This window comes from Cibotium barometz, chromosome 34 (genome assembly GCF_041138505.1).
Source record: "Cibotium barometz isolate CiBa-2024 chromosome 34, ASM4113850v1, whole genome shotgun sequence".
NCBI lineage: Eukaryota > Viridiplantae > Streptophyta > Polypodiopsida > Cyatheales > Cibotiaceae > Cibotium > Cibotium barometz.
Genome location: NC_141079.1, coordinates 39544014 through 39560387, shown reverse-complemented (window position 1 = coordinate 39560387; position 16374 = coordinate 39544014). Strand labels below are relative to the sequence as shown.

Sequence of the window (16374 nt, the reverse complement as noted above, 5' to 3'; positions counted from 1 at the left end):
GGATGTTGAGGATAGAAGCCATTATGCCGAGTATTCAAAACCTCAGCAATCTGAGGCAAGAGTAGATAATGGGAAGGCTCAACGAATAATGCATGCTTTTAAGCAATGATAAAGAAAACTAAAAACCTCTACTAAGTGGGTGCGACGTAATGATGGTAAGAAGACAAAATGGAAAGAAGAAAATAAATGTAACATCAGAGAAAATACTCCATTTGGTCAACGACACAAACTCTCATGTGTTAAATGTGGAGAGCTTGATTGTTGATCTTAGTTTGTGTGTAAGTAATCATGAAAGTGGGGAAAGCAGTTCAACTCGAGAATCGATTTCTGCCATTGTAAGTGGCAATCTCGAGAGCAAGGATATTGTCGAAGCTACCTTCCTCCGTGTAATGGATACATGTGGTGCTCTTGGAGAAGCACACATTTGTGGATGTCGAAAGTCAATTGACATTATAAAAGAGAAACAAGACAAGTGAAGTGCCCATGTTGATAGGCTTGGAATAGAAGTATCAAGTCTTAAAGTAACATTGAATAGGTTTGGGGCTTTACTTACTAAAATGAGTTGTAGATTGCAAAATCATTGCAAACATATGGAATGTAATTATTCATTTGGTTTGCCGATTGGGAGTTGATCTTATGATCCTTTTGTAATGCTTATGATACTATTATCTTTTTGTAACTTTGGGCTCTAAGTATTGGAATGATAATGATGGTCCTTTTTGTCTCTTAGATACTATGTGGAGAGAGAGAGAGAGAGAGATACATGGGGGGGAAGAGAGAGAGAGAGAGAGAGAGAGAGAGAGAGAGAGAGAGAGAGAGAGAGAGAGATTTCTAAGCTTGGTTTGGTCGTATATGTATACTGAAAGAACATTGGATGCTGATTTTATAATGTTTTTGTAATATTTGTGACACTGCTATTATCTTTTTTTATAAGTATACATGCAATGTTTTAGGATTCTAGAGCTCTCATCTGTTCTACTTTGTGGATCAATGTAGGTACTTTAGCTTTTCATAGGGTTGGCATCTTGTTGATTTGTTGCATAGTTTGGGTCTTCCTTGGTCTTTTGAGGTAAGATACAAAAACTTTGCTTTATTTTTCTTCTTAATTATATGTTTATTTTTTGGACTTTATGATTTTTAAATACGAATAGTTCGTTAAAGTTTGATAAGAGCATAAGGAATTTTATGCTCAATCATGAGAAAAGATGAAACTTGGCAAAGATCAAATAGATTTATAGCATATACCTACCTACATATAAGCACAATCTTCACATTTTTTAAATTCTTGATGTGTATTTAGACTTTTGAGGGAGATATATATTTTCTTTCATTTCTTCAATTAATTGTGGGTCTTATCCAGGAATATGGATGACACCCATAGTCCAAGAGCTCCATGTAGTGATGCTATATCCCTTAATGTTGATAATCCCGGAGACCGAGTTGTTTATAAAAGATTTACTATTCAGAATGATTAGAGACAATTTCAGTAATTATTATCACTCTTAGAGAATACACGATCTATTTGCCCGTGAGAATGCTAGGAATATAACACTTTTGAAAAGAGATAGGGGTGTGTTTGACTCACACATTCGTAGTGTATTACCTGATTGTCCACCTACACCAAGGTTCCACTCAAATGATTGCACCTCAATGCAAATAGAAAATATTATGTGTTTACAACATAATAGAGAAATTCACGACTCTTGCAATGAAAGTATGATACTTCAAGGGTAGACCTCTAAGAGATCTAAGGTGGTCTCCAATGTAGATCGTGTTTCTCATTACTTTGATCACTCTCTAGGGACTTGGACTATACTAGGAGTGCTCGCGGTCATGATGCTAGAAACAGGACTTTGTTGCGATCATTTGTGAGGGAAATGACCCATGGTATCCATTCACGTATATCCCTAGGTGAAAGTTTGAGAGTCACTAGAAGATACTGATGTTTTCTTGCTAGGAATAAAGTCATCACTAAAGCAAGTGGCTTGCATCCTCAAAGAGTTGCAGTTGATACACATTAAGTAGATCATGGTAGAAAAAATTAAAGAGAATATGGGAGAGAGAGAGAGCTTGAGTTCCTTGCAAGTAAACACACACACACACACACACACACACACACACACACACACACACACACACACACACACACAAGAGAGTGTATTACACAAGAGAGATGGATGGCTGAATTTTCCTCTATTTTATTCTCTTCTCTACAACCAGATAACTAAAAGATAAGAGTACATACATAATGGGCAAGTACTCTCCAACAACAACATACAATTTGGTCGGTCTATAGTGTGAACCCAACTATGTGAACCCAACTATGTGAGCTGGCACTATAACTATGCTATCTCTAGTTCTCCAAAGTGGCTGTCACATAGCATATCATCCACTGGTGGCATATCGACCATAACCTCACCAACTATGTCAGTGGCATAAGTGCGGAAGCTGTCACCAAGGCGGGGGTCATTAATGTTTGCCATAGCACTAGTTGAGCTCGATATCTCAACACTCACCCTCAAGCTCAACTCCACACACTACACTCCAAGTAAGCTCCTAAACTTGTGGAGCTTCTCTATGCCCAATGCCTTCATGAAGATGTCAACCACCTGATTCTCTGTGCTAACATATACCAGATGTTAGATCTCCGTAGCGTCGCTACGGGTGCTACTACAGGAGGGACGGCCTCTGGCTCATCACCCAGCCTGCAGAGGAAGAATGAGGATTGCCCCTCATCCCCCAAGCTATATAGTGTGTGGCTTGCCGTCCACACTAGCCTGGCTGCCCATGACTCTGCATGGGCGTCCTCTCCCACTGAACCTCGGGATGGCCACGTCCTCGGCCATCTGGTCTACCGCATCGGTCTCACAGGCGTTACAGCCAGCCTACGTGACATTACTTCCCCCTTAAGAAGAGTTTTCGTCCTCAAAAATAAACTGGGGAAACCTCTTGGAAATTGCACTACGGCGTTCCCAAGTAGCTGCCTCCTCATCCCTGTCTGTCCATTTAACAAGTATCTCCTGGTACACTTTATGTCGAGTTTGTCTGTCATGATACCCTAGAATCTTTTTAGGTTCATGTGGTATCTTTGGTGGCTCTATCAAGTCCACCAAAATCTATGGAGAAATTGCGTTCTTTAACTCGTGGACTGATTTCTTCAGTTTACTGACATGGAAGATAGGATGGACTTGAGAACTCTCTTCTTAAGGATTTTAAAAGGACCATAATATCTCGGAGAAAGTTTATCACACTTTCCCGTTTTCATGGTTTCTGACTACGCAGGAACCTTGAGGAATACAAAGTCACCTTCTGCAAAGGTCACCTTTCTACATCCTTTATCCGCATAAGTTTTAGCGCGATCCTGAGTGCTACGAATGCTCTCACGTGTGGCTCTGAGCATTTCATTCATATCTTCAAGGAAATCCTTGACAAATTGAATCTTCTTCTTTTCTAGGCCTACAGCCATCGGAGATCTCGACTGGAATCTATACATTAACATGAATGGTGTAAATCCAGTCGTCGTCGCTGAGTGTTTGGAGCTGTTATAGGCAAACTCCAATAAGGGCAAGTACTCTTCCCAATTAGATTGCTTCTTACTAATATAAGAACGCAACGTATCCTCTAGAATTTGGTCAACTCTTTTAGTTTGACCATCAGACTCCGGATGATCTGCCGTACTCATACTTAGAGTAGTATCCAACTTTTTGAAGACTTCCCTCCAAAAATGTGTTGAACTTTCTCTCTCTATCTGACATATCTGCGGGCAGGCCATATAGCTTGTAGAGATGTTCAATAAAGAGTTTTGCCAACTCTGGCGTTTTAACATTTTCTTCGGCGATAAACTTTGCCATTTTAGTTAACCTGTCCACTACCACCCACACCGAGTCATTCCCTCGACTCGTCTTGGGTAAACCGGTAATGAAATCCATGGAAATGCTTTCCCATTTTCCCTGAGGAATCTCCAGCGGATGGAGTAGTCCTCCAACCTTAAGACGTTCGTGTTTATTGACCTAGAACTTATTGCATTTCAGCACATAAGTCTGGACGTCCTTAAACAAACTAGGCCAATAAAACTGTCTTTTTACTAGTGCATAGGTCTTCTGAATCCCGAGATGACCCGCACTTGGACTATCATGACTTTCTTTAAGAATTTGGGCTCAAAAGTCACCAATAGTTGGTACACATACTCTACCCTTGTAGAGTAAGTACCCGTTGTCAATGGAGAAATTAGCATATTTCTCCCCCCCGACGAAGTTTATCACCCCCCTTTGAAGCCGTGGCAGTCAAAGGTGATGAAGGGGGCCTACGTCAGAGCTCTCCGGCTCCAAACTATACCCAGAAAACATGGCTAGTCTCTCCAGACTAACTCTCGCTTCCCTTCCTGTTGCACCTTTGGCCAGTCTCTCCGGACTAGCAATCCATGCCAATGAGGAAGGTGGTCGTGTCTGTGAAGAAGTGCGTACGCATATAGCGCGCCAGACCTCTCTAAAAGATGGATCGTGCTCACATAAACCACGTAGTGACTCCAAGAAATCATTCTTGAAGACTGTGAAACGAAGTTCATTAATCTGTGGCATGCGACTAAGTGCATCTGCCACCACGTTATACTTACCTTTCTCGTAATGTATCTGAAGGTCAAACTCTTGTAGAATCTCCGCCCACCGAGCTTTTCTACCCTTCAGTTCACTTTGACTTGAAAGCCATTTCAGACTTTCATGGCCCGTTCGGACCTCAAAAGGAGCACCATATAAATAGTGTCTCCACTTTTTCAGTGCATGAACTATCGCTAGTAACTCTCGCTCTCGTAAGTCGAGTAGTTATGTTGCGCACGATCTAACTTTTTACTCTCAAATGCAATTGGGCGTCCCCTTTGCATAAGTACAGCCCCAATGGCCTCATCACTAGCATCTGTTTCGAAGACAAACAGCTCATTTGGATCGACAATAGTCAAAATAGGTGCAGCTGCTACGGCATTTGGATCGATAATAGTCAAAATAGGTGCAGCTGCTCTACGGCCACCTTGAGCTTATCAAAGCTCTTCTGTTGGGCTCCCCCCCAACTAATGTTTTTAGTTTTGACCTTAACTAGACAGTCAACGGGTTTGCGATCTTCGCGTAGTCGTCCACATACTATCGGTATAACCCCGACATGCCAAGAAAAATCTGCAGTTCCTTGAGATTCTTCGGCACTGGCCATTTAAGAATAGCCTCTACTTTTTCTGGCTCCATCCGCGTACCATCGGCGGATATAATATGGCCAAGGTAGTGAATTTTTGTTTCAAAAAATTCACATTTGCTCTTCTTTGCAAATAGTTTGTGCTCTCGCAACAACTCGAACACTAGACACAAATGCTCTATGTGTTCTGTCTATGTCTTACTGTACATAGGAATATCATCTAGAAAAACTACTACAAATTTTCCCAGATATGGACAAAAAATGCTGTCCATCAGTATCATAAACGTCGCTGGAGCATTGGTTAGCCCAAATGGCATAACCAAAAACTCAAAATGCCCGAAACGGGTCCTAAATGCTGTCTTCGCAACATCTTCTGCTTTAATTCTAACCTGATGATACCCTGATCTTAGGTCTACTTTTGTAAAGTATCTCGATCCATAGAGTTGATCAAACAACTCATCCATGCGTGGCATCGGATACTTGTTCTTAATCGTCATCCGATTAAGAGTCCTATAGTCTATGCACATCTGCATAGATCCGTCTTTCTTCTTTACTAGAAGAATAGGCGATACCCACGGACTTGAACCAGGCCAAATGAAGCCTTTGTTCAAATATTCCGTCAATTGTTTTTCCACCTCCTATACCTCGGAGTGGCTTAATCTATAAGTAGGTTTGCTTATAGGTTTTGATCCTGGCATAACTTCGATGCCATAGTCTACTTCTCTAGATGGTGGCAAGCCATCTGGCAAATCATCAGGAAAAACATCCTGAAATTCCTCTAATAAATTCATTAAAGTATCTATGTACTTTTTCTTTAATGTCTCTTTCACCTTGGATTTTTTCTTGTTTGAATCGCATGCATGCCAAACAGTGGGTCTCGTCCAAGGCTATTTTGTTTTCCTTGTTTGTCTACACAAACATCATCTACAGTTTCATCTACGGAAATAAAATTTAAAAGAGGGTAACAAGCATATACCTCTGCTATCTGGCCTCTGCGGACCGCTGTGTACACAGCTCCATGGAGGAAATAAGTGGTGTGGTAGTACGGTTGCCATGCAAGGTAATGACTCTACATCCATGCTCAAAACGTAACGTATTATGTAGGTAACTCCGAGCTAGACTAGGGCCCAAGCCATACAGCCACTCCCTGCCTAGATATACGTCTGCTTTGGCTAAGTGCATGACCTGAAAGTCAAGCGGAGCCTCGTAGTCCTGCATAGATAATGGGACCCCCAATACTACGGTATTCCATACCGTTTTGTCATACTCGTTGGCTAGGCCAACAGTATACTCATAATCGCTCTGGGTCTCAGTCAACCCCAACTTCTTGACTAACGAGTAGTTCAAGAAGTTGTGGCTAGCTCCATCATCGATAAAAACTGTGACTCTACGGCCACTTATGGTGCCATACATGCGCACCATGTCATGCAGACCTACAGTAGGTTGCCACATCGCTGGTGTCACCGAACAAGCGTGATGCTCATCACAATGACACACTGTCACCTCTCTGAACTCTGCGGAACTGAGAGGGAGTCTCTACATTGTATGCAACTGCCTAGAGTATTTACCATCTCTTTTGGGCTCGTTGCCGCTAGTGCTGGCTTTAAGCTTTGGACACTCAGCCTTCGTGTGCCCTACATCGTTGCAATTAAAGCAGCGATTTTCCTTTCGCGCTTTAATATACTGCTCTTTCTTTTGGACTTCGCTGTCTCTTTTCTTCCTGGATGGTCGCGTTTTTTTAAGACCAATGACCACCCTATCCTCCCTGGTCCATCCTATCCCCCTGCTTATCACTGCTGCGGAACACTTTTCTTTTAAGGCCTGACCTCCTCTTCTCACTACTCTCGGCCCTGCTCGAACCACCACGTGCACTACGGCGCTTGATGTCATAAAATATCTACGCATACTTAATTGCCTCTGCTAAGTCTTTAGGCTGTAAGGGCTCTACGTACTCAAGGTAATCATCTTTGAGGCCTCTTTTAAAGCCTCGCAATGTCTGGAATGCATCGATTCCCTTTAGCTTGATTACTATCTCCCTATAGTCTGAGATGTACTGAGTCAGAGATTTGTTCTCCATCGAGCACTTGTCCCATAACTCCCAGCTTCTCTCCGCCTCATTAAGAGGCAAAAACTCTTTTCGAAACATCGTTTCAAACTCCGTCCAAGTGGCAGGAGGAGTTGTCAAACTCATCCACCACTTGTACGCTTTGCCGGTTTAATGGGAGGCTAGCCTCTACGGGCTGCACCCGGCTTGGCTATTGTCGTCTCGCAGCGCGTGTAAGTCTGCCCACTTCGATAGAAACATGTTGACCGAGTCCTTGTTTCTCTCCTTCTCCTTGCCACCAAAACTAGGTGGCTTCAAGTCTTTCAATAACGACGAAGCTGTCTCTACGAACAGCCCCCCAGGCGCATCAGCCTATACTCCTGCAACTACTGGCGAGGCTATGCTCACCCGTGCCGCAGGAGCTCATCTACCACAAGGAGTTGGAGTACTAGCCGAGGCGGCTGTCAGTGCATCTAACCGTGTGGAGATGCTCTGTAGCATCGTTGATTAAGTCAGCCTGGACTTTACCCATATTGTTCAGTTTTGCATTAAGACATTTAAAAAGTCCACTAGAGAGCTCCGTCTCTGTCAGGATGTCGGCAGGGTCCAATAGGTCATAATCATCGTCATCATATTCCAAGAGGTCCTCCTCGGTCCCCTCGGCGATGTCGGTGTTCATGTCATCTGGCTCATCGGCCAGAAAGGGGTCATCTGCTGTTGCGGCCGCTGTGCGGGCTTGCTGGGTCCTAAGGCAGGGTCAACAGATGAGGAGGGCACTTGGCGGATCATGCGTGATCGACGAGCACACTCCGGACCGGACAACGGTCGGGCGTATACGGCCTGACAATTCGGTCGGGGTCAAATCCACGACCGAGGACAAGAGACCTGAAAACCCTAGAGAAGTAGAAGGCGGTGGGGACACACTATGCCTACTAGCAGACATATTTTAATTCTTGCACAAATAAGAATGCGAGAACTCGAAAATTACAAAAACGCTAATAAAATGAGCAGTGGAGAGAGAATAGTCACCCCCCTTATGGTCGCCTGCGCGACTGTCGTCAATTGCCGATTTGTGTTGTGCTGCAAGCCTCTACAAGCGTCGCTACTCCTGGATGCTCCGATCTGAGAGAAAGGTGCCAGCGAAAGAAGACCTTGGGTCATCATCATGGCTTTTCTAATGCGGCTAAATTGTTCAGGCGAAAACACTGCTTGACCTCCAAGCCGGCCATCTCCATGGGCTACAAGGGAAAGGTACAATTGCTGCATCAAGGCCATGCCAGAAAATGAACCTCCCATGGCCTGAGCCTCCTTAAGAGATGTGCCAAGGTCCTTCACCATGTTCTGCAAACCCTCGAGCTGTAAAGTCTCTGTTCACAAGCTTGGAACCAAAGATGTCCATAACCTTAGATCCAGCAGCGCCACCCGAAACTGCTTTTAGAAACAGGGCCGGGTCAAGGCCGGCCTTCTCAGCATAGATCAGACCCTCTGACAAGCCAGTGAAATTTACAGCCACAGTGATCTAGTTTGCGAGCTTGCAGGTTTGTCCAGACCCTGCTGGCCCCATGTATGTCTTCAAAAAGCTCCCGGGCCAAGGAGGGCTCGCTACTGGTTGTATCCACCAAGAAGTAACTTGGGCGGAGGCCGGCAAAAACGCCTGCGCGGGGCCCAACACGACTTACCGAACATCGTGAGCGCTGGTGAGCATGGTAAAGACGATATCACTGCGCTGAGCGAGGGCCAGCGGGGAGTCGGCATAGTAGACGGTGCCCAGATCGCACACGGGCTGAGCTTTGCTATGCGTGCGGCTGTAGATAGTGACCGGGTAGCCCGCCCGCTCTGCAGGTGTGCAGGCACATTGGCGGGCCCATCAGGCCTGTACCTATCCACCCCACCCGTAAACTGGCAAGCTACCGCCGCTGCCATGTCCTCTGTCGCAACTGCTACTGCATAGACAAGGGGGGGCACTGTTGTACACGACTTCTTGCTGTAGAAGATGATGAAGACCTTTGGGATAAGGTTATCCTCCCAATTTTGATTGAGAACCAATCATTAAACAGCTGGGCCCGCTTCGCATGCCACTCGCGATCCCTACGCCAAGCTCTGATACCAATGTTAGATCTCCGTAGCACCGCTACGGGTTACTACAGGAGGGGGCAGCCTCTGGCCGTAGAGAAAGAATGAGGATTGCCCCTCATCCCCCAGGTTATATAGTGTGTGGCCTGCCGTCCACACTAGCCTAGCCGCCCATGATCTCCGTAGCGCCGCGGGTTCTACTACAGGAGGGGACGGCCTCTGGCTCACCACCCAACCGTAGAGGAAGAATGAGGATTACCCCTCATCCCCCAGGCTATATATAGTGTGTGGCCTGCCGTCCACACTAGCCTGGCCACCCACGACTCCGCATGGGTGTCCTCTCCCATTGAACCGCGGATGGCCACGTCCTCGGCTATCCGGTCTGCCGCCGTAGGTCACAGGCGTTACAGCCTACGTGATACCAGATCTACATCACCTCTGCTAGAACCTTCTCCCTCACAAAGTGATAGTGCACCTCAATGTGCTTCGTTCTAGCATGGTATACTAGGTTACTAGCCAATTGTATGCTACTCATGTCGTCATAATAAATGACATTTTTCCTATCCACGGGCTCACCCATATCACCAAGTAGCTTCTGAAACCAAGCTATCTCACAAGCTGCCATAGCAACACCCCTATACTCTGGCTCTGTACTTGACAAGAAAACTGTTGGTTGTTTCTTATTGATCTAACTCATAGGAGCACTCCCAAATGAGAACATAAATCCACTCGTAGATCTCCTATCTACAACACTACCAACCCAATTAGTATAGATCTCTGTACCCATGTAGCTATATCTCTATACCAGCCTCATAGAAAAGTCCATAATCAACTGTGGACTTTATGTACTTGAGAATCCGTCTAGCTGCATCCAAGTGTGGCTTCCTAGGGGCCTACATAAATTGATTTATAAGTCCAACAACATAACTCAAGTCTACTAGCCTAGTAATGGTCATGTAGATCAAGCTATCCACTATGTGCCTGTATGTAGTGGGGTCCTCCAAAAGCTCACTTGTATCTGCGGAAAGCTTTGTGTTCTGCTTCAATGGCACTGAAATAGGCTTATAGCCTGTCATACCATACTTGGACAACATGTCCAAGCCATATTGCCTCTACAATAACAAAATGCCATGAGGTGATCTCACCACCTCTATGCCCAAGAAATATTATAGCTCACCCAAATCTTTCATCTCAAACTTTTGCTTCACTATCACCAGTAGTAATCAAGTCATTCACATAGATGACTAATAGCATGATCTCTCTATCTGTTTTTTTTCACATAAAGTGAAAAATCTACATTGGATATCTGAAATCCAATCGTAACAAGATATTCCTCGATGTTGTTTGACCATGCTCTAGGTGCTTACTTCAAGCCATACAAGGCTTTGCGTAACCTGCACACAAAATTTGGGTGTGCATCACTTTCATAACCTGGTGGGCTACATCATGTAAACTTCTTCTTGAAAATCACCATGCAAGAAGGCATTCTTTACATCATGTAAACTTCTTGAAAATCACCATGCAAGAAGGCATTCTTTACATTCATCTGATGTAAAGACCAACCCTTTGCTGCAGCCATAGCAATGACAGCTCTCACGGTTGCCATTCTTTTTACAACCAACTGAATGTCTCTTCATAGTAGTCAATGCCATAAGTCTGCGTATAGCCTTTGGTCAGCAATCTTGCCTTATACCTGCTCACTAAACCATCAACGTTATGCTTGACTTTATACACCCACTTACATTCAATTGTCTTCTTTTCCTTAGGCAAAGGCACTAGCTCCCATGTTGCATTTGAATCCAATGCTGCCATCTCCTCATTCATGGCATCTTTTCATTTCTTATTTCCAAGTGTTTGCTCAAAACAAGTGGTCTGCAATTCTTGTATTGATTTAACCATGTAAGCATAATGATGGGCTGTATATCCATCATATCTCAACCTGTCAACATGGTACCTAACCCTCGTAGACCTATGTATACTTGGATCACTGCCAGGTGTTCTCAAAACAGTCCTCATTCTCCTTACACCAGGAGTAACTATAGATGTAATTCTAAGCTCCTCATCAAGGCTCTGCTCAGAGCCGCTAGCGTCTCTGCTCAGAGCCGCTAGAGTCACCATCCAAATATGAGTGACCTACTGACAGATCAAGCAAAAAGGTCAATCTACCTTTTCCTTCCCTTTGCATGATACATGTGTACCTACATATGTCCTCAACCTACTTGACCATGGGCTAACATTGGGATCCACTGCTAGAGGACTCTCCACATCCATTAAGAACCTCTGATTACTGCATGTGGTGCATCATCAACACATCTTACATCTACATCTTATATTGCCTTCACTACTGGTGCATTCCAGCTACTCATCTCGTCAAAGACAATGTCTTTGCTTACTCGCATCTCAAGAGTGGTAGGGTTATAACATCTATAACCTTTTTGCTCCATAATAAAATCAATAAAGATACATTTCTCTGCCTTTGGATCCAACTTTGTTGTCACTTCATCAAAAGGAACATGCACATATGTAATACACCCAAACACTTTTAAGTGAGACACATATGTAATACACCCACACTTTTAAGTGAGACACATATGTAATACACCCAAACACTTTTAAGTGAGACACATCCAGTCTTATGCCTGTAAACTTATGTTCAGGCATCATACCATGAACAGCTACAATGGGTGTCCTGTTCATAATGTACATAGCAGTTGCTATTACTTCTGCCCAAAAATAATGTGACATATTCTTTTCAGCACATCAAGGCATGTGCCACTTCTGCAATGTGCCTATTTTTCTTTCTACAACTCCATTCTGTTGTTGCAGAGTGTACTTGCATGTAAACTATCTCTTGATTCCCTACTTCCTTAGAAAATTGCTAAACTCATTGGAGAAATATTCTCCCCCACCATTTGATCTTAGGCATTTTATTTGCATGCCTTTTTCCTTCTTGACCAAGGCTTTAAATCTCTGAAAGTGAGCAAACACCTCACTTTTCTCCTTCATGAAGTAACTTTCCTCGTTGTGGTCATCAATGTAACTTTCCTAGTGTGGTCATCAATGAATGCAACATAATACCTGTAACCTACAATTGTTGTAGTCTTGGTCGGTCCCCATACATATGAATGTATGACATCTAATGGTCTTGCACTGACATGTTTTTCTTGTGGGAAAGCATGTTTGGCCCTCTTACCAAGCTGGCATGCTTCACATACTTTGTGCATACCATAAACCTTAAACTTTGGCAAACCTACAATTTTGGGCCTGCATAGACTTCAGTCGCTGTACATTCACATGACCAATGCATTTGCGCCATATATCAATATCTGCAATGACACTTGTTCCATGTGCAAACATGGTTACCTTTACTTCAGGCATGTTCACATCCAAATTAAACATCCTTCCATTTCTGTTACCCTTTGTAACCAAGTGACACTGATTTTTGAAGTCTTCCACAAAACATCCTTGAGGATTAAACCTCACTTGTTGTTGCAAACCCTGCTTAACCATCTGTCCAAGAGAAACCACATTCTTTATGATATTTGAAACATGAATATATCTGACAAGTACTTTATTTTGCCATCCTGCATAGACAATGGCACTTTACCAACATGTGCAATGAGATGCACAGTATCATCACTTGTTTCTACATAACCTGGTTTTTTCATTTTTTTGCATGTCTCTAAACCACTTAGCATGACTGGTCATGTGGTTAGAGGCGCAAGAATCCACATACCATGTATCTTGAGATCTTGACACATCTCCTGTTATGGAACTGAGCATGTACTGCATCACAAACAGCTGCTCACTTCTGTCATCATCACCTCCCTGTTTACTAGATGATGTATAGTCACCTTGCTGTAAGTTTTCACTTTTAATGCCGTTTTGCTTTTTATAGCATTCCTTTGCCATGTGCCCTGGTTTACCACAATAATAGCACTCTATGCTATTTGCATTCCAATTTCTTTGCTAATTACCTCGGCCTCTTTGACTTCCCCTACCTCTACACTGACTTCTTCCACCTTGTATGCCTCTATGGCTTCCCCTACCTCTACACTGGCCTTTATCAACATGTGCAATGGGATGCACAGTATCATCACCTGTTTCTACATAACCTGGTTTTTCCATTTTCTATGTCTCTAAACTACTCAACATGACTGGTCATGTGGTTAGAGGCGCCAGAATCCACATACCATGTATCTTGAGATCTTGACACATCTCCTGTTATGGAACTAAGCACGCACTGTATCACAAACAACTGTTCACTTCTGTCATCACCTCCCTGTTTACTAGATGATGCATAGCTGCCTTGATATAACTTTTCACTTTTAATGTCATTCTGCTTTTTATAGCAGTCTTTTGCCATGTGCCCTAGTTTGCCCCAACAATAACTTTATGCTACTTGCATTCTGATTTCTTTGCCAACAATTACCTCGGCCTCTTTGGCTTCCCCTGCCTCTACACTGGCCTCTTCCACCTTGTATGATTGCTGCTGTGAATCATTGGATTGTTAATGTCGAGAATTTTGATTTCCTTGTTGGCCACCACCTTGGCCTCAACCACGACCTCTACGTGAAGTAGAGTAAAAGGCCTGTTCTGATGTGTTCTTGCTTTGTGAAGAAGAGTCCTCACCTAGTGACTTTTCTTCTATTATCAGCATAAACACCAAGTCTTGAAAGTTGGGAATATTCTCTTTGACTGCAAATGGAGGTCTTGAATGGCTTGTGCTCTTTGCCAAGCCCATTTAAACAGACACTCACTAAATCACCATCTTCAGTGATACATTGATGGATCCAAGGGATTCAACAATGCCCTTGATCTTTAAAGCATACTCATTGATAAACATGCTTTTGTTCCACAATATGCAGCTCTTGCTTTAGTTGCAATTTTCTGGTATGTGTTGGTCTGGAACATGTTGGAATTAGGGTTTCAGGAAAGCACACAAAGCTTGGAGAAGAAGAAGCAAGAATGCACACAACACATCGTGTATTAGATTGTGTCAATGTACAAAGATAAGTTAGCCCTAGAATGATGGGCGTATATACAAGCTGGGGAAAAAAACCTCCTAAGGAGGAAAAAAGTGCCCTGGCGGTCCTAAGTGTATTCACACATATCACTGCCTATATATATGGCAACAAATCCCCCGTGGGAGTGATGGTGTGAACGAGAGCTGGCACTCATGTATAGGGAAGTGCCATGCCCGAAGTAGATCAGTCCACAAAGGGGAGCAAGTCCAAAGCTTTGCGGAAAGCTTCAAACTTCTCACGAGGAAGTGCCTTTGTGAAAAGATCGGCGAGGTTGTCGTGTGTTGGCACATATGCCAAGCTGATCTCTCCTGCTGAGAGTCTCTCCCTGACATAGTGATAATGCACCTCAATGTACTTTGTGCGAGCATGAAAAACTGGGTTTCTCGCAACTGCCAATACGCTCTGACTGTCAGTGTAGATAGAGGTGGCAGACTCCTGTCCAACACCCAAGTCAGCCACCGTAAGCCGTCTGAGCCACACACACTCAACCGTAGCTGTGAAAGCTGCCCTGTACTCAGCTTCACAACTAGAAGTGGCCACAGTAGGTTGCTTCTTTCTCAACCAAGATATGCATGAGCTATTGAGCATGAAACAAAAACCACTTTTGGACACTCTTGTGTCATAGCAACCAGCCTAATCTAAGTCCGAAAAAGCATGTAAATCTGGCGGCAACGATCCCCCCTTGGGATAAAACAACCCAAGATGTATGGTGTCACTCAAGTAGCTTAAGATGCGTTTAACTGCCTTCCAATGCTGAGACCCTGGGCTATGCATAAACCTGCTCACCTGTGAAACTGCAAACTGAATGTCTGGCCTCGTAATGCATACATAAATGAGGCAACCAATAGCTGTCTGATAGAGGCCTCGTAATGCATACATAAATGAGGCAACCAACAGCCTGATAGAGTGTGACATCAAAGTGATCTCGAGCATCATGAAGACTCAACTTCAAACCTGTCTCCATTGGAGTAGTAATAGGCTTGTAGTCTTCAAGGCCAAATCTCCACAACAATGTCTCAATATACTTTGTCTGACACAAAGCAATACCTCCATCACACTGCTTAAATTGTATCCCCAAATAATGATACAAATGCCCCAAATCTGACATCTCAAAAGAGGCATTTAAATCAGCCTTAAAATCAGCAATATGACTCTCATTTGGTCCTGTGAGCAGCATGTCATTGACATAGAGAGCAATGATTAGATGTACATCATCCACACGTTTAACATACAAAGTGCTTTCTGTTGGACTATTCTGAAAACCATGTGCAGTTAAATATGCATGTATCTTTTCATACCAAGCTCATGGAGCTTGCTTTAAACCATACAAAGCCTTTTTCAACCTGCACACTTTGTTTTCCTGCCCTCTTTGAACAAAACCACGAGGCTGTGATACATACACCTCCTCATGCAAATCTCCATTCAAGAACGCAGTCTTTATGTCCAACTGATGTACATTCCAACCATTATGAGCTACCAATGCACAAAGGCGTCATACGACAAGTGGGAGCAAAGGTCTCATCAAAATCAATGCCCTTTTCTTGAGCATAACCCTTTGCAATAAGTCTAGCCTTATAGCGATCAACACTGCCATCTGGCTTTCGTTTCAACTTAAAAACCCACTTACATCCAATGACCTTTTTACCAATAGGCAAATCACACAAAGACCATGTACCATTCTTCATTATAGCATCATATTCACTTTGCATTGCAGCCAACCAATTTTCTGATTTTTGTGCCTCATCAAATGAAAGAGGTTCTTCCTCTTCACACATACTAGACACAGCCAAAGCATAACAATCTGATGCATAAGAGGCATGGTGAAAACCTGAACGAGTACGACTAGAAATAGGTGCATCAATTTTACTATCACGTAAGGTTTGCACCAGCCATTTAGGCATACCTCTAGCCTGCTCATTTTCAGCCCTATCCTCATAATTTACATCCTGTAAATCTGCATCAGAAATAGGCTGATCTATGATGTTTGAAATCTGCATAGGTTGAATATTTGCCTCATATTAGGACTTACATTTAAATTCCCACCTGTAAACAGAG

General features: G+C 43.5%; 1 pseudogene; it reads right to left on the bottom strand.

Annotated features, from left to right (window-relative positions):
• The window catches only part of LOC147619009 (putative 3-hydroxyisobutyrate dehydrogenase-like 1, mitochondrial), a 17690-nt pseudogene extending 8548 nt beyond the window's left edge, over positions 1-9142 (bottom strand).
• Positions 9143-16374: the final 7232 nt, after the last annotated feature.